The 19,296-nt window shown below is 38.4% G+C and overlaps 1 protein-coding gene across 4 annotated transcripts in view; it reads right to left on the bottom strand.

Moving 5' to 3' along the window:
* Positions 1–18,034, bottom strand: part of Add3 (adducin 3) — a 123,951-nt gene extending 105,917 nt beyond the window's left edge. For 2 of the 4 annotated variants that reach the window (XM_047552558.1, XM_047552562.1), the window contains exon 1: positions 15,584–15,859. The gene's annotated coding sequence lies outside the window, so the exon portion shown is untranslated. The other 2 variants (XM_047552560.1, XM_047552561.1) reach the window with 2 other exon arrangements.
* Between the last annotated feature and the right edge of the window lie 1,262 nt (positions 18,035–19,296).

Below are 19,296 nucleotides of genomic sequence, written 5' to 3'. Positions count from 1 at the left end.
AATATTTATTATTCAAAACAATTTCAAACACTAAAAATAAAATACTACAAAAATATGATCAAATATTAAGTTTAATTTAGAAACAAAGTTAATAGAATCAATTTGTTTTTAAAACTGCTTTTTACACTTATAATTTTTATTCTTTTCACTATATTTTGTACACAAAGTATTTTAAATTTTATTGAGTTGCTTTTGAATAAATCAGTTGTTTCAAACAGTATTTAATACTTAATTTTTTTTTTTTTTTGAGGGGCTGGGGATCGAACCCAGGGCCTTGTGTATGCAAGGCAAGCACTCTACTGACTGAGCTATCTCCCCAGGCCCTAATACTTAAATTTTTAAGCATGAAAGTTTTACTGAAATAATTTAGAAATCAGTTCTGTCAAATTCAGTGCTTTCGTCCAAACATTTATAAAATCAGTATGTCTTGCCTACTAAAATCCTGTTACATATCTTAGTACAATGGTATATACAAAAATGGCCAAATGTGCCTATAACTAAGGTACTAGAGGAGCCAAATCTTACATTAGTTGTTTCACTAGGCAAATGTGCAAGTCGCAATAGATTGAATTTTCCCTAAATTTAAATAGCAAAAATAATTTTGCATGTGTTTTTGGTATTTCTAATAATTTCTTATATGTGCTTACTATGTTTACTTTTGAAGTTCCAAGACAAATGACTAAATGTTATTAAGAGGAAACTTAAAGAAGGCACAATGACTTCCTGTAATGACAACATGTAATACTTGATATTGCAATGACCAATGCCTTTAATTACTTTTAAAAAAACTATTCCACTATGCAAAAGCTTAAATAAAATACAAAAGCACAACATAGAGATGGATATTTATTTGGAAACAAAAAGACTATTCATTAGCCAAAATGATGACTATTCACCCATTTCCAAATGCACAAATGAAAACAAACTCAAACATTGGACAATTAGGTAATAGCTGACAAGCAGTAAAAGATTAAGAAATAGTCAAGTTTCTAAAATCTTATATATTGGAAGGAAAAGTTACCTTCAAGACTACCTAATTTCTAGTAACATAGGTATTTTCTTCAACACAAAGTAGTGAAAACAGAATAAAAAGAAACATTTAAATTTCTACCCACAGTGATCTTCAACTTTTCTATTGTTCAACAAGTTGTATGAATTTTTTGCCTCCAAAATGTCCTATTCCTCTCTGCCTTGGTCCATTCGGGTGGCTATAATAGAACACTATAAACAAGATGGTTTATAACAATGAACATTTTATTTCTCATAGTTCTGGAGGGTGAGAAGTTCAAGATCAAGACACTGGGCAGATCTTACATTTGATACGGACCAGATTCCTTGTTCATAGCTGGTTATCTTGTGTCTGCTCACCAAGGAGGAGGTAAAGGAGCTCTCCAGTTTCTTTCTTTTTTTTTTTTTTTTTAAGCAGGAGAAAATGCCTTTACTTTCTTTATTTTTTATGTGGTGCTTAGGTTCGAACCCAGTGCCTCACACATGATAGGCAAGCATCATGCTGTTGAGCCACAATCCCGACCCTCCAGTGTCTTTTATAAGGGCACTAATTCCATTCATAAATATTTGGTCCAAAACCCGCCTCCACCACAGTGGAGATTTTTCAACATACAAATTGGGGAGAAGGGGATAAACAGTCAATTCAGCACTCCTTTTCTAATATCAAAAGCATTACCTTAGTTCATCTGCTACCACTAAATGCCTAACTTGACCCCTCACAACACTCACTCTCTCCATCATGACACTCTTACCAATAAATTTCAGATACATTTGATTATGTGTCTCAACAATTAAAACAGATGCCACAGAATCAAATCTAAATTTCTTAAAATAGCACCCAAGGCCTGCATAATCTAGGGCTCTCAACGTCCCTGTTCCAATTCCTCTCCCACCACATTCACCTTACAGACTTATGGGACTTTGTGGCCTGTAATTCACTTTCCTCCCCAACAGTTGAAATCCTACTGGAGTCTCTCAGGCTCAAATCAAATGTTATCTCCTCCTGGAATTTTCTCCCCAGAGAAATAAACTTCCTTTCTCTGTGCTCATCTGTACTTCCTTTAAATTACTGCTGTAATGTGGTCTTGGACTCAGTTACATAAATGCCTACCTTCTCTTGTCTGGTTCACATATGCTCCTTTAAAATGCTGAAAACATTAAGTCATGTAGATGACAGCCATCAAATAACATGTACTTCTGTTTTCTAGAGATTTTCATTCTAATAAAGGAAAAGAAACTTTTTTTCAAAATAAATTTAGTGGACATATTTTATGGGGTGAGTTACAGCTCAAAAAATAACATTAAAATAAGTGATATGCAAAAAATTAAAGATAACCCTTTCATGTGCTTTCTAAACATAAATCTTTGATGGTACTATTTTTATGAAGGTAAAGATCATTTGGGGTAGGCCAAAACATTTACTGCAAATCGAGTGCTCCGTATTTCTTAACTACAATTTTGGGGAAAAAAATAGGCCATCTTTACTAACTTGAAGACCTCATAAACTTATTTATAAGCTGGTTCTTTCTCTCTGAAACTCACAAAGATAATAATCATAATAATCTTAGACCCTTCTTTTGCCTGTTTAGATCCTGCCCATAAAAATGGGCATTAAAGAATCAGACTCACTAGCTGGGTGCGGTGGCACATGCCTGTAATCCAAGCAACTCTGGAGGCAGAGGCAGGAGGATCACAAGTTCAAGGCCAGCCTCAGCAACTGATCAAGGTCATAAGCAACTTAGTGAGACTCTGTTTCAAAATAAAAAGAGCTCAAGGTATGGCTCAGTGGTAAAGTTCTTCTGGGTTCAATCCCCAGCAACCTCCACCCCACCAAAAAAAAAAAAAAAAAAAAAGACTAACTCAAGACATCAAGAACAGGATCACAAATTCCCTCCTAAATTCTATTTCTACCTAAGTATCTTAACTCAGCTTCTTTAAACAAACCAAGTTAAACTAAGTTCAAGTTAGGTATGGTAATTTTTCCTTCATTCAACTTTCTCCAGGGAAAGCTTTAGAAATAAGGTCCACATAAGCTGTTTTCTCATGTACACATGAATGCACACAAAACAAATTTTTCCTGTTATCTTTTTAAAAATTGAGAAATAATCCATGAACCACTAAAACTTACTTTCAAATTGTACATTCAAATTGTAGTTTTTAGTATATTCCCAGCATTGGGCAAACATCACCAGAAATTTCCCATCTAGAACTTTTTCATCACCTTAAAAGGAAACCCAATATGCATCGAGCTGTTGCTCCTCATTTCCCTCTGCCCAAGCTCTAATCTTCTGTCTCTACAGATTTGCCTATTTCAAACATTTCATATAAATGGAACCATATAATACATGTCCTTCCTGTGTCTGGCTTCTTTCACTTAGCATAATGTTTACAATATACAGTAATTCATTCCTTTTTATGGTCAAATAATATTCTACTGTATGGATATACCACATTTATTTCTCCATTCATCAGGTGCTACACATATGGACTGTTCCTACTTTGGGGCCATTATGAATAATGCTGCTATGAAAACTGGTATACAAACTTTTTTGTGGGAACATTAATTTTCAATTCTCTTGAGCATATAGCTAGCAGTAGAACTGCTGGTTCATAATGATAACTCTGGGTTCCATTTTTAACCATCTTAACACTGAGGAACAGCCAGATTTTCTACTTACAGTCACATACATTTTTTGGGTGGTCGGGGGTAACCAGGGATTAAGTTCAGGGCACTTGATCACTGAGCCACAACCCCAACCCTATTTTGTATTTTATTTAGAGACCCTGTCTGCCTCGCTTTTGCTGAGGCAGGCTTTGAACTTGCCATTATCCTGCCTCAGACTCCCAAGTCACTGGGATTAAAGGCATGTGTCACCACGCCTGGCAGTCCATATACATTTTTTAAAGGGCAATAATAACATGTTTTATTTTCACATTTCATTAGAAGCAAACTGTTCTATCCCTAGAGGAAAAGATTTCCTTTGGGCCAAGTATCTTTGGAAATGAAAATAAATTCAGCCCAGGCATGATGGCACACACCTATAATCCCTGCAACTCAGGAGGCTGAGGCCGAAGGATCACAAGTTCAAAGTCAGACTATGCAACTTAACGAGACCCTGTCTCAAAATTCAAAAATGGAATCCCCAGCACCGCAAAAAAAAAAAAAAATCAAAAACGGAAAAAAGGATTGAGGATGTGACTCAGTGGTTAAGCACCCTGGGTTCAATCCACAGTACTAAAAAAAAAAAAAAAAGAGTATCTCCCCCCCCCAAAAAAAAAAAAAAAAAAAAAGGAAGAAAGTAACATCTCTCAAGTTATATAGTCAGTCTACAACTATGCACTGATGTCAACTCACAGCAACTTCCAAATAGTTTAGTAGACATTTCACACTTTTTGTGCCTTAAACCAAACTCTTACCCTCTCCCATACCCTAAATAGCTCCTCCTGCAGACTTCAGCCTAGACCGCAAACCTTGGTATCAAAATCATTTCCTCTCCCTCACCTAATACCCTATGTCACAGTTAGAACATCTAGTTGGCCCTATTTTCAAAATATATCCAGAATCTAATAAAATCTCACCCTCTGTAGCAGACACATCTTCTCTCACCAAGCTTACTGCATTGGCCTCCCATGTATAGTCTCCTTGCATCCACATTTGCTTATTATGGGTTAGTCTTAAAATATAGTCAAGATAATCCTTTTAAAATGCATGTCAGATTGTGAAACTGCTCTGTTCAAAGTCATCCAGGGGCTTCCCATTACCCCTTTCTCATTCTGTTTCAACCATACTGTTAAGTCCAGGCCTTAAGGACTTTGGGCTTGTTGTTCTCTCTGTCTGAAACATTCTTCCCTCAGATATTCACATACATCTCTAAATTTGCAATTATTCCCAAATGTTCCCTTTATCTTCTTACCCTGCTCTGTATTTCTCCATAACACTTATCATCAATATGAAACATACTTCACTTATTTATCTCTACTCCCAAGAATATACACTCCATTAGGGCTGGAGGATTTGTCTACTTTGCTTATTGCTGAATTCTCAGCACTTAGAATACAGCCTGGCACATAAATGCTTGATAAGTGTTTGTTAAATGAATCAATGAGCAAATGAAAGGAAGCATCCAGCTGCTGAGAGAGAGAGAGAGAGAGAGAGAGAGAGAGAGAGAGAGAGAGAGAGAAACAGAAGTCAGAGAAATATTTCTGAGGAAATAACATTACTGAACATAATATTAAGTCAGGATGGGAGTGGAAAGCACCATTTCTGGAAAATTGTGCCATCAGGTTTCTATAGTTTGCTTTAGGAAAACTTGCTATCCTGGTTCACTGTTTCTGGAAAGGATCTGTCTATTGCCAAAGGCCCTTAGCTTCTGAAGAAATGAAACTTTGAGAGTTGACCAAGTTCTTGGAGTGCTGATGTTCTTCTCTCAGTTGCCACATACATAGAGCCAAGGACTTTCATGACATTTGTCTTCCATTAGACCCATTTCCAGGTTCTTCACACTGTACAATGTAAGTGTCCAGGTCACCTTCTGACCAAAACCACTAGCTGGTGAAATTCACTTCTTTGGAAGTATAAGCACCATCAAGCTGAAATTAATCTTAATGCTTCACAACCCCTCACATATTTTATACATAAGCAAACTAAAGTAAAAATAAAAGTTACTGGATCAAAGTGTCTTGAAAAGTTATACTAAGTATTTTTCAAATAGTAAACAATGAACATGACCAAGTTTGAATCAGACAATTCACTTTGGAACAAATTCTTGAAAATTTGAAAACAGTATTATTTTATGAAAACTTTAAGTAAAAATGTTTATATTTCATAATTTCAACAACTCCATTCATACATTCATCATCTACATATTAGTTTTAGAAATTATAAAAGGCACTGATAGACCTAAACTGTAGCATTCAGCAAACAAGGTAAATGATGGGCAAATAGATTAAAAAAAAAATCTCTTCTCAAAAGGAGACATTCCTGGGCTGGGAATACAGCTCAGTTGGTAGAGTGTTTGCCTCGCAAGCACAAGACCCTGGGTTCAATCCCCAGTACTGCAAAAAAAAAAAAAAAAAAAAAAAAAAAAAAGAGACATTCCTTGTCTACTGTTAGAAATGATGAATCCTAAAGCTTTAATTCTTTTTTTTTTCTTATAAAGCCTTAATTCTAATTCTCCTAAGCATTACTAGTTTCAACAAAGCTTTATAAGAATGTCCCAGACATTTTCACATGAAGTTCAGTGAGAGCTCTTATTAAAGTCTACAGGATCCTGACCACCATTCCACCACCCTCTCCCTCCCACCATATTCTAATATACCTCCTAGGGAGGTAAGTCCCTGGCACTAATACAGAAAAATGTACGTTCTAGCCTTCAGGTGCCTGACAGTGGGAAAAGTTTGTGTGCTACTATTATTAACTATTTTTCCCATTATGCTACAAGAAAAAAAAGTTATTTTCATGGACAGTAATTTCTCACCAAAATCCTTTCCATATTCTCTATCTAATGAAATCCTAACCTCCCTTTAAGGCCCACCCTTGTTCTTCTTTCCTGGGAGGCCTCTTCTGACCATTCTATCTTTGATACTCTTTTCTTAGTCAGTTGACATATCACATTTGTTTTCTGTACCTGTTGTTATTTGGCATTCAAAACACACTGGCATGTAATATCTTTTGTATTGTTGGTCTTGGGTATTACTAACCTTTCCTATGTTTGACAGGAAAGGAAAGTCAAAATCCCAAGGAATTATGTATTTCATATCCTATGGGAATTTTCTGGAAGGTATGTGATAAAGTATAATTCCTTACATATGAAAGGAAAAAGCCAGAAACCCTAAAAGGGTGATTGAGTTTAGAATACACAACAGTACTGAACTAAAATTATAGAAACTTTTAATTATACCAAAACAATGATTCCCAACCTTCTACACTAACAAGGATATCTTTTAAAGTCAACCTATGTTGAACTAGGGGCTGGGGTTGTGGCTCAGTGGTAGAGCACTTGCCTAGCACATGTGAGGCACTGGATTCAATTCTCAGCACCATATAAAAAAATAAATAAACTATTTATAAAAAATATATTTAAAATATGTTAAACTAAGAATGCCACTCAATAGTAGCCAGGTACTAAATATCTTAAGTGAAAGGATACATGAATTATCAAATATTAATACATATACAAGAGGTATGGTACTCAGCATACAAAGCATACGTGGTATACACAAGAACTTGAAATTCCCACAGGACCTGAAACTGGTTCGTGGTTGAATTTTATTTTGCTGTGGAAATAGGATCTTATTGGTATATTTCAAGTATTACCACCTAAAAATATTTAGGAGTAAGCAAAATATAGAAAGACAAAGAATCCCAACTTTCCACTCCCTGCAAAAAATAAACCCCACAGAAAATGGAACTCAACCTCTCCTCTCAGGAAGTAATATATTTTAAGCACAAAGCCTGTGGCATGTGAAGTAATTCACTTCATGGATCAATAAACTTTTCTTGTGTTTTAAGTTAATAAAAATAGCAAAAGGAACAAATACAGGAAAATCAAATAGAAAACATTTGGAAGTCCATCTCCTATATACATCCTGATTCTAGTGAAATCTTATTTATCCGTTTGACCACCCACCTTAAAAAAAAAAAAAGTATGTATTTTCCAGTGAAGGCAGAAATATTCTAATTTTGGTTCAGATCTTCTGTGCAGTCACCATCAAGAATAAGCCTAATGAAACTGACCATATATTCTAGTATTTAAGGGCATTAGTCCTGAGCTCAAATCTTGGCTATGCCATTTATTAACCATAAGATCTTGGCAAGTTTATTCACCAAATTTCAGATAATGAACAGTGCTTAACATGATTCTTGGCAGGGTGTGAGTGTGTGTGTGTTGCCAGAGATTGAACTCAAGGCCTTGTACATGCTAGGCAAGCATTCTACTACCAATGAGCTATCCCCAGCACCCTTAAGGGCTGAGAAAGATATTATTATATAATATATATAATAAATATATAATGACAATCAAGGTTATTCTTATAGGAACAATTTCAAATCTTCCTTCCAATTCATATTGTCAAAGTTCCTTCTTGTCTGGTTGTGACAGGCCTATTCCAAGTACCTTAAAACTCACTGAACTATAACTGGTTTTACTACCTCTAATTCTACCCATAGCTACTACCATAGGAACTTTCTGGAAGACAGGAAAAGAAAACAAACAAAAAACCAGGAGATTACTAGCATATACCAAAACAGTAACAAAATCCATTTGAAACAGTTAATTCACTCAAGTAGGAATCACTGCCTTAGAAACTTAAGACAAAAAAAGAACAAAAGGGAAAAAAACACAAAGTATTCAAGTACTTCATTATTGTCTGCAACAGCCATCAATAGCCAGACCTACTAATGAAAAATGCCTCATTAAAATAATTTTCTTTACTGCTTAATTTAATAATGATTTCACCATTGCTAGACTGTTTTTAATATGTCCCAACAACTTCATAAGGTTTCTCCTTTCCCATGAATTCCAACAAGTGCTGAATTAGTTCTTCATCATGTGTTTAGGCCTCCTGCTGGGAAACATAATTAAAATTAAGCAGGCAACAATTCCACTTGGTACTAAGATCCTTTCAAATCCTCCAAATGAGGCTGGGCCCGGTTTCTCCAGAAACTGGCTGAGAGTTCTGACAAGAAAACGTAGGGGCTGCTCAACTTGATGCTGGTCATTCAGTAGATGGCACTCTTCCCTTTGAGCCCAAATTAAACAAGCTCTAAGAAGGATGCACTAACATTCAGGTGTGATACAAAGCAGGGATTCCTTCTTTAAAGCACTTAACTGATAATCACAATCCCTCCAGAAGTACATTCATGAAAAGACACTTTAAAAGAACCCAGGAAGTTCAGATTATTATAAGACATCAAATACAATATAAAATCACCTAACTCAAATGATTACCAGTTAATTTGTTTCTTAGTACCTTTACTATATCAAATACATACACTTCTTATTCATGAATAAAAGGTTCCCTCTCTACTCCATTCTACCATAGCAGCCAACAGTGGCTAGTGAACAGATTCTTATCTATTGCATATTTTTCATTAGGTGTCTACTGATAGAAGAGTATTTAGAGAACTAAGATTTTATCATTGTTAATATTCACTAAGGCAAATGAAGAATGTACGACTTTCAACATTCTGAACAAAAATGATTTTTGATAAACAAATCCAACATTTTAATGCAAAAAAATCACTGCAGATCCAGTCTTGCAAAAAAAGAATGTTTAAAGCAATCTGAATTTCTGATTCACTGATAACATGTATTTTACTCTAATCCAGAATGACTCCCAAATAGTAGGTGATGAGTAAGGTTTCTCATCTTCTGTTTCAGAGATTTTTCCTTGAAATTTAAAATTCAGACAATTGTGGAGATGGAAAATTCCTTCCAGTGCAATCATTAAAGAAAGCCAACTTTTCAGCAATCAGATAGGAATCACTTTAAAAACTCTCCCTTTCCCTAGGGGAGAACATTGTTCTGATGATAAAAGTCATGACAGAAAGACAAGGTAAGAGGAACATATCATTTTAAAATTACCAAAAATAAAAAAAAGTTGGGAGTGGGAGTAAGGTATAAGAACAATGTATTAACTTCATTTTCAATATCTTTTCCCTTTCCATCACACATCTATGTCACTAATCCTGAACAGCAAAGACACCTTTCACTCATCCAAGGCACTTAGGATCATTCCCAACTTCACCCATGCTCTCACCATCATCCTTCCCCAACCACTTCCTTAGATATTAAAAGGATGACCTTATAGAGTCTTTTTCTCATGTATTAATAAGGCAAATGAGAGTAGATACGACAATGCAGGTGGAAGTTACTGGCTCTAATTTCTGAAAGATTAAAAGTAGAATGTTTTTAAAAGTTCCATAGGAAGCCGAGCCCCAAATATACTTCTTTTGAACTACCAAGTAAGCCCAATTATCTTTTCCATGAGGAGGCTGAGTAAACCCCGCGCCCCCCCCCTCTTTTTTTTTGCTATGGTACTTAGTCATTCCAGCAGATCAAAAGATGACAGGCTGAGAATACTATATAGAAAAGGAAAAAGGAAATGCTGTCCTTGCACAGGATGAGCTGAGCCACTGTGGTAGAACATCAGACAAACATTGCTGATGGTGACGAATTAAAGACACAAACCAAGTCCCTGAGATACTGAAAAATTCAGCACAGTCTATCCTGACTGCTCTCTACATTGTTGGAATTCCAGCTCCCTAGCAGGCAATCAACAAACAGCCATGAGAACCTAATTAAAACAGGCTGCCTCCCACCTGCACTATCCTTTCCCCTGCCATTCAAGGAAGTAGTACATCACTAGTGGTAGGGGTGGAAGATTACAAGGCAAATTTAAAGTGGATGAGAGTTAAAGTAATAATGATTACATGAATGCTACCTGCAGCTAGGTTTTGATCTTGCTTAATCCAATGCTTGCCTTGATATTTACCTTAATCTACAATGTGAGCATTGGGATTATTTTATTATATATCTATCTGTATACTAATTATACTTTCTGAGACATTAGGTTTAAAGACATTATGTTATTACGCTTAAATTTCTCAGAAGTACTTCTATCCCTTGGCTGGTTGTGGCAAACACTAGGAATGCCCAGTGCAGAAAAAAATGAGCTTCATAACCTGAGATTCAAACTGAAGTCCTGTTTGAGGAAGCAGCAATCTTTTAAATACTAGCTAATGTACTGCCCATACACCAATATTGTCAGGACTGTTTTTGGGGAATTTGAAACAAAGAGGTCTCAAAGTTCATCTTCTATCAGTGAGCCTGGTGCTTCCAAGTAAGCTTTAAAGTCAACTTTGAAAAAAGTATAATGGTGTATGTGGTGGCAGTATGGATCTGTGTAACAGCAGGTAAGGCTCAATTTTAGATCTAACCTCATCATAAAGATAAAACCATATGCTGAAGTCTATACATCCTATACAGTAACAGTTCACTTTTTAGCACAGTTAAGACTAGTCCACACTATCTTCTCAAGAAGCAAATTTGTAAGAACCGTTAGCCTTTAAAAGTTAAAGACAGGTTTCAGCCATTTTAAGCCTTTTGGTGATCATGCTACTATTTGGATTATGCTAGACAATTCTGAAAGTTACACTGATTCTTTGAGGTTTCTAGGATACTCTTCATTAAGTAGAAAGTAATGTCCTAGAAGCCTGAAAGGGATCGTTAATACAGCTTTTCAAACACATTCAACCAAATAGTATAGGAAAACAAGAGATTCTGATTCTTATTATCTATGCTACCATCTAAGTTAAAAGGTATTTCATAACATTCAAATATCTTTTCAACTGCACAGTTAATTTAATTTTGAACCTTTTTGAGTCTTGTCCAGTTAGGAAAAACAACATTGTTAAAATACACAGGAAATAAACACAAAGCTCACAAACCTCTTTCTTCTCTAATACTTTTTAAAAAATTGTTGGTACTCAATAGACGTTTGCTGAATGAAGGCCAGATGAATAAATTTTAACTTTACCTGAAAGGAACATAAATTCCCCAAGTAGTACAGTTACACACACATATAGCTAAATATGTGAGTATCCATAATTAGCTAGCTACTGCTAGAGAAAAATAATAATTACAGTAGTTCCTCCTTACGCAAGGGCTTACATTCCAGGAACCCAGTGAATGCCTGAAATGGTTAATACCAACCATATTCTATGTGTACTATGTTTTTTCCTATACATACATATGATACAGTTTAATTTATAAATTAGATACAGAGAATAACAATAATTCATACTAAAATAAAACAAGTATGACAACATACTGTAATAAATTATTTAATTATTTAAAACTTATGAACTGTTTATTTCTGGAATTTCCCATTTAATATTTTTGGTGTGAAGTTGACCATGGTAACCAAAACTGCATAAAGCAAAACTGTGTATGGGGGAGGGGGTGGGCAATTCATCTAAAGATAAACTGTTTTCTTTCAAGCCACAGTCATTGAAAGCCTTCTATCTTAGGTATTACAGAGAGGATTCTTGATAAATCCAACCCACAGCAGTAAAAATTTGGGATTGTCTTGGCTTTTGGTCAACAGAGTGTAATCTCTGGAAGAACCTGAAAGACTTCATAACAATTTCATCTATAAACACTATGGCATGGATCCTAAGTTCAAGTGATAAAGCATTTACATAAGCAATAAGAAATAAAATATTAAGGTGCATATTTTGAATCTCAATGATATGTATGACAGGGTCTGTATGACAGTTCAATTAATTTCAAATTGGCTTTCAGTAATTTAAAATAAGTCTATGTTTAAAAGAAGAATAGGATTGTTGATTAGACATTTAGTTTTATTATTCAAACTCTACATATTAATATTTTTAAAGGAATATGAACCAGCACTAAATATTAACTATAGCAAAAAAGTTTTTAAGTGAGAGATTAGCAAAACCTGAGCCTTCAAGACAGCTTATGCTTTCTTTATTCGATGTGTTTTTAAGCATTTTCCCCTAACATTACATTTCACTCTATCTTGCTAGCAACAGACATCAGCTATCTACAATAATTCTAAACATAACTTAAAACAGCTCCAAATTTGTTAAGATTTGCTTGATAAATCAACTAAAATGGTGAAAGAGCAAAATCCAGTTCCATGAGGAATGTGAGTGACAAAGTATAAGCCAAAAGTTACATCTTTTCATTTAGTCACATTTAGTTTAGGAAGCAACTCAGGTGGTATTCAGAGCAAATTTAATTCAAAATCCACCTCATGTCAATATGGTTTTGGTAATCAGAAGGAAGACTGGACCTGCTGATTTAATGCAGAACCAACAGCAGGCACTAGTGCCCTCCCTGGGCTATTTGGAGCACCTAAGTTTAAAAAAAAAAAAAAAAAGAAAAAAAACAATATTTTTAATAATTAAAAAGGTAGCATACTCTAGCCAAACTCTAGCATGGTAGCTAAATACATGTTGAATGTGTCAAGAGAATTCTACAAAGTCAAAAGGGGACTCTTATTTACTGCAGATTAATCACTAAACTTCAGATTTAAATACAACCTGGTGATACTATTAATACAAGAGGGTGTGGATGAAAAGGACAAGCGCAGCTAGTAGTCTTGGGACTATTGTCAAGACCTTTTCATTGATTTCCATGACCACTAGTGAAATACCAGAGCCCAGTAGTTACATGGGCTCACTCTGGAGCCAGATTGGGTTCAGAACCAGCAAGGTACTTAACTTCTCCTGCCTCTGTTTAATCACTGGGTTGTTGGGAGGATTAAGTAAATTAAATCATGTAAAACTCTTAAAATAGTGCCTGGCACAGATATAAAGCAAATAAATATTGGCTACTACAAATATTTGCTGAGTCTTCAATGTTGGGTAGCATGATAGTAACTAACTTCAAAAAGATGTCATTTTTTTTTAAAAAAAAAAGATTATTATATACACCAATGATGATAAATATATCAAGCACTTACTGAGTACAGGCTCTATTCTAAGCAGTTTACATATCACAGGCTCTGATATGATCACTGCCCAACACTCTACAAACTCAGTTTATAGTTTGTTCAGTTGCGCTGGATTTTCATATTTTTACCTGATTCCATGATGACATATATGTGCACTGCCCAATACTGCTAACGTACTGCTCTAAGATAGGAGAGATTAACCAGCTAACCTGTAGGCTAACATGTGACAAAAGCACTTGGGAATATTTGGGGAAGCCTCACAAACTTCAGAAATTAGACACCAATCTGGTTTTAGGTTTTAGAATTGTGAGTAGAAGATGGGGGTGTTGCTGATCTTATGTCCTCTTAGTCCCCAAACATTCTGGTTTTACAAAGACCAAATGCACATCACCAAAAACTTGCATTCACCCCAGCATAACATCAAAAAAAGAAATAAGAGGTTAGAAATAAAGTATACAATGATTTTCTCATTCATTTCCAGTAACAGCTAAAATACACATTCTGAAAATGCAATCCTTCTATCATGCAAATAGGTATTTTTCAGATGTCAAATCACATATATCATATGCCAAGTTTACCAAGCATTTCCTGATAACATACATGTAAAAAGCTGCAACATATCAAATGTCTCATAACCAAATAACTCAAGAACTTCTAAAATTATGTCCAACATTCAAAATATATACACTACTATTTTTTCTTTGAAAGCAATTTTACCAACATGCCAGCACTTTAGGTCAACTTATTTACAGACTGAACTCTTATCGTTAGAGAGATGAATTAAATGTAGCCAAAGTGGTCTCCCCCGCACTCAGTAAAATTAATCTCTTCAATTAAGTAAAAGAAAATGAGTTAGAGTGCAAATGCAATGCAATTGAGACATAGTTATGAAATTTTTCTACAAATGCTCACAAAGTAGCTTGCCCCCAAACCTTAATTACACAAATCTGTTTACTAGTTAAGTACCTTAATTAAAAAATGACAATTACCCTATACTCTTATTCTTTTTAACAGTGCTTTCTAGAAGTCTCCTAAAGCCAAAATCAGGATGCACCCAGCACGATGTAGGGGGAATCCATTCCAAGAAAGGCAACCATTTCATACTGCTAAATCTGAAATGTCGCATAATTCAGTGTAAACATGCACACACATTCATGTAGCTGGTCCCAGGTTCCAAAATCTTTATCAATTCCTTCAACATTGCATATAATCCTCACTACAAAGCCTCTTGGTTCTCCTAAATCCCATACCACTCTAGAAGGTCAATTGCAACAGCACATGTGCCAAGGATATTAGTGGTTTTCCTTACACTCCCATTTCAAACGGGCACATACTTGTCATTAAATCTCCGCAACAAAAAAAGTTCACCTGAGGCCATACTTGTCATATTAATAGAGGTCCAGCTTATTCTACCTGTGGTCTTGCCTCAGCTATAATTGTATACCTCCAAAGAGGCTGAACGTGTCCCGAACACCAGCAATCCAGATCTGCGGTCAACTCTGCTTGTCACCCCGGCAGGAAGCTCAACCTAACGTGTACACGTTTATAGGGGTGGTGTGTTTGTGATTGTGTGTGATGGTGGGGGGTGAGGACGCGGACTGTGAAAAAGGTGACTGAACGCTTTCAACTTATAAGTTTTTTAAATGAGAAAAAAAAAAAAAAAAACAACACTCCCTCCCCTTCCTCCACCTTTTCCAAGCGCGGGAACCTCCCACCCTCCTGGTGGGCACCTTCGGGGTTTAGGGGCCCCGGGTCCCCAGGGCTTCAGCAAGCACTGGGTCTTACAACTCCCCGCCCTCCCCGCAAAGAAGCCAGGGGACGCTGCCGAGAATCGGGCCCCCTCCGAGGCGCCCTGGACACCGCACGGCTCCCCAGGACCCTCCCCTGCAGGTATGCCCCCTCCGTCCGCGCGACGCTCCCATTCCCGCCCCAAAGAGGGGTTCACCTGAGGCCGCGGGGACAGCCAATAGGAAGTCCCAGCCCGCGCGAACCCCCGCCAGGGTCCCCGCAGCCCGCCCCGGCTTGGGCGCTCCGGTCCCGGCCCCGAGGAGGGGCGGAACCACGGCGCCTCCACTCCCCGCAGGATTACCTCGCAGCTCACGGCCGGCTTTGTGCGCCCTCCCTCCTTCTCCGCAGCCACTCGGCTGCAGCGGCCGCCGGATCCCCGCAGCCGCCTCTTAAGTGCCGCACGGCTCCAGAGGGAAGGACAGGGGACAGGGAGGGGGGCGTGAGGAGGGAGGGACCTGGACGCCCAGCCCCGTGTAGCAGGAAGCGGCGACACCTGGGTCACCGATGCCTCTAGCTTTCGCTCTTTTAAAATATATAATTAAAAACCCCGGCTCTCCCTCCCGCCCCTCGCCCTGGCGACCGTTACCGGCTGGCGGCTCGCGCTTTGGCGGGACTGGCCGAGCTCCCCTCGAGCGTCCCTTGGCCCCGCCCCTTAAGGCCCCGCCCCAAGCACATCTCGCTCCGCCCCACAGGCCCGCCCTTCGTCGCCCCAAGCGCCCCTGACTCCGCCCCTCGGCCTCCAAGCATTCTAGCCCCACCTCCTATAGGTCCCGCCCCTGGCGGGCCCTCGCTCTCCAGGGCCCCGCCCCTTGCGCCCCTTGCACGCTTTGGCCCCGCCTCTCGCGGCCCCCTGTGGGGCCGCAATCTCCGAGTCTGTGCAGACGCGGAGGTGGGGGCCTAGGAGCTCCGCAGCCCGGAGGGCCTGTTGCGGGGTGGCTGCCTGGCGCCTCTACAACGTCTTTCTCAGGCTGTGCAGCTGCGTTCCGCGGCCGGAGGGGGAAACGACCCCGACGGAAACCAGACCGCGAGCTGGGGGAGGGGCGCCTCGGAAATGTCTCCCACCCTAACCTGAACGAACTCCCCAGCGACTTGCGTGGTGGAGTAGCCACTTTTGGATTGAGCCTTTGCGTCGCCCACACTGACTGCTGGGTCTCCAGGGGGAGGCCACTGCAAAGGTTCGACCTCCGCACGCCCCCCATAGGAAGGTCCTGGATTTTCTTCTTAGCACATTTGCCTTTGGGGGCGACCCCCCCACCGCCGCACGCACACACCCCCCCAACCACTGAGGGCTCGAGAAAGGAGTCTCAATTCTCGGTTTGGACACTTGGAGAGTCTTCACTAGCCTTTGGCCCCTCGCCTTAACCTTAAGAGAGCTGACCTCTGAATGGTAAAAAAAAATTAAAAGTCAAGGCACAGCAGCCCTCAAAATGAATCCGAGACAGGGCAAACTTTGCAACAATTGCAGGGCTGGGGATTCATCCACAGGTGACACGGCCGCCCACCCCCGCCGCAAAGACACGTTTCTCACCCCCAACCTATTCTCGAAATAGACCTCCCAGCAGCGCACACTTTTTTCTGCCACCCACGACTTGCATATCCCTCCCGCACACGTCCTCACCCGCAAGCACACCCCTCAGAGCGCCATTCTAGTGATTCATGGTCCCTTGGGTCAACCCCACCCTAAGACACACAACAAACTTCACTCCCCACCCTTATCTCCCGTCGTTTCCAAGGCACTGGCGACAGTCCATTTCATTTCCTTCCTCATCTGCAGAGTCTTCCCCCTCAAATACCTCTCACCATCCCCCTCATCTTCATCCCCTCCCTCTCCCCTAAAAATGTGCTAATTAAAATGTAGTTTCCTCTTCCCACATATGAAGTGTGGAAAATGAATCCTGGCACAAGCTGTGATTCATTTATGCTCATTTTCTCTCTCTACTGGACGAAGGCACTAAGGCTATAGAAATTTTATTCTGCCACCATCTCCTATTTGTTCAAAATCTGACCATGCCTTCTTATTTTAAAATACTCCTAAACAATCGCGGGGAAGACTTCCTAGTTTGGGGAAGAAAACAATATTTAGAAAATCCTCAGCCTGTCATTTTATTTGACATTTAAAAATATCTGCAGTATTTGGGAGAGATACTGGGAGTGGCTGGATGTTTTCTTGCATTTAAAAAGCAAAAAAGGAAAAGCTTTGCATGCATCAAGGTTAGCCCTTTTATGAATAGCAAAAAATTTAAAAGTATACCAAGAACACACATATCAGATAATAGTCTCCACTACACAGGGCTTTTGCCAGTCACAAATCTAGACCCCACCACCACCAAAGGAAGACAAATTCACATAATGATTTTAAGCGTCTCTAATGAACAGTCCTTTTGCAAAATCAATCCCTTTCCCACAGTTTCTGAGCAAAATGGGTAAAAGATCTGCTTACCTGAAGATCCAAAGCGTCCTTGTATGCAGGGTTGTAGACGTGTGTGTCTGTCTTCGGTTCCCTAGGTGTGGATTCTGCAGTGCTGCACAGACACCCACTGCAGCCTCGGACCAGCGGCAGCAGCGCGGCGGCGGCGGCAGCGGCTGCAACAGCAGCAGCAGCGGCGGCAGCAGCAGCAGCAGCTTCTCCCAAGGCTGAGTAGTAAAGTGTGTGACTTTAGACTCCACAATTACCATTAGGCGCTTGCTTTAGAAGAGAGGAGGCGGAATATTTCTTAAAGGAATGGTTTTCTTTTTCCTCTCCACTATTGCTTCATAAGAGGCAGAAAGGGTGGAATCAGGGAGTTTTTTAGACTGAGTAAAGCAGTACAGCTGTGGGAGGTCAAGGTTAAAATTAACTGGGTGACGGAGGGACAGAGGCACCGATTTTAGTGTGAGTCAATGAAACGCTAGAAGCACTAGTTTTAAAGAGCCCTTCTAACTTCCAACTTGGGCTTAATGGCAAAAACAAAATCATGTGCCTTGAAATTGATTGACAATTTGTGCTAATATTTCATTTCCTAGTATGGTGATAAAATAACTATAGAAAGGGAAGGTATTTAGTACTTAATACAAGAATGGAAAGAATGATAAAGTAAAACTCATTTATGTGAGGTGAAGCAATGGATTCAAGTCCTACTCACACCTACAAGTATATCTGGAGTTTCAGTGAATGCCAGAAATAGAAAATATATTATTGACAAATTTCAATTTCACTCATGTGTTATAAAAATCACTTTATTAAAAAATCTAAAATTATTTTAGAAAATAGCAGAGTACTATGTTATTTTGGTGGCAATTCAAAGTCCAGCAAAATTAAGAAACTCATATGACTTAGCTTACTTTAAATACATGCAAATCTATTAGGGACTATTAAAATGTGTTGTGTCCACACATGAATTTAAATTGTAACCTCAAATCTTATTTTTAATAATATTCCTTGACTTACAAACTGAATATCTGTGACTTTTTTCCCATAGGTGAATGTAGAGGTGTGGTCTAAAAATATGACTAGAAAAAAATATGGAAAATACCTGCCATTGATTTTTTTTTTTTTTTTTTTTTTTTTGTGCACTGCCTTAGGTGATTACCTACAAGGTCTTAAGCAAATAACTAACCTTATTTGGTCCTTAGATTCCTATTTTGTAAAATGTGGAAATTGGATTCAAATTTCCCAGTGTCTTTTACCAAAATACTATGGTTTTATGGTGTTCATATGTTTATATTTTTGTAATTTAATGCAAGTATGCCCCACTCTAAAATACCAAAAATTTGGGTGAAAATTAAATCTATCTTTAAACCTACAACCAGAGTTCGTTATTCACTACTATTCTGAAATTATTTTGCAAATTAAATATTCACTTTGTAAAGTGAATAAACAATTTTATCTGAATTATGATTGTATACCCCACTATGACAAATTTTCCTGAAGTAGAACCCCATTGTATTGTTAAGGGTACTGATCGACTGGAGCACTATGATGTATGTTGAATATAACTGAAATATTTTAAACTGGAGCACCAAGGGATGGTAGAG

The sequence above is a fragment of the Sciurus carolinensis genome, chromosome 5 (assembly GCF_902686445.1).
Source record: "Sciurus carolinensis chromosome 5, mSciCar1.2, whole genome shotgun sequence".
In the NCBI taxonomy this organism is placed as follows: domain Eukaryota; kingdom Metazoa; phylum Chordata; class Mammalia; order Rodentia; family Sciuridae; genus Sciurus; species Sciurus carolinensis.
Note: the sequence above shows the minus strand (reverse complement) of the source record. Positions and strands in the feature narration are given on the sequence as shown.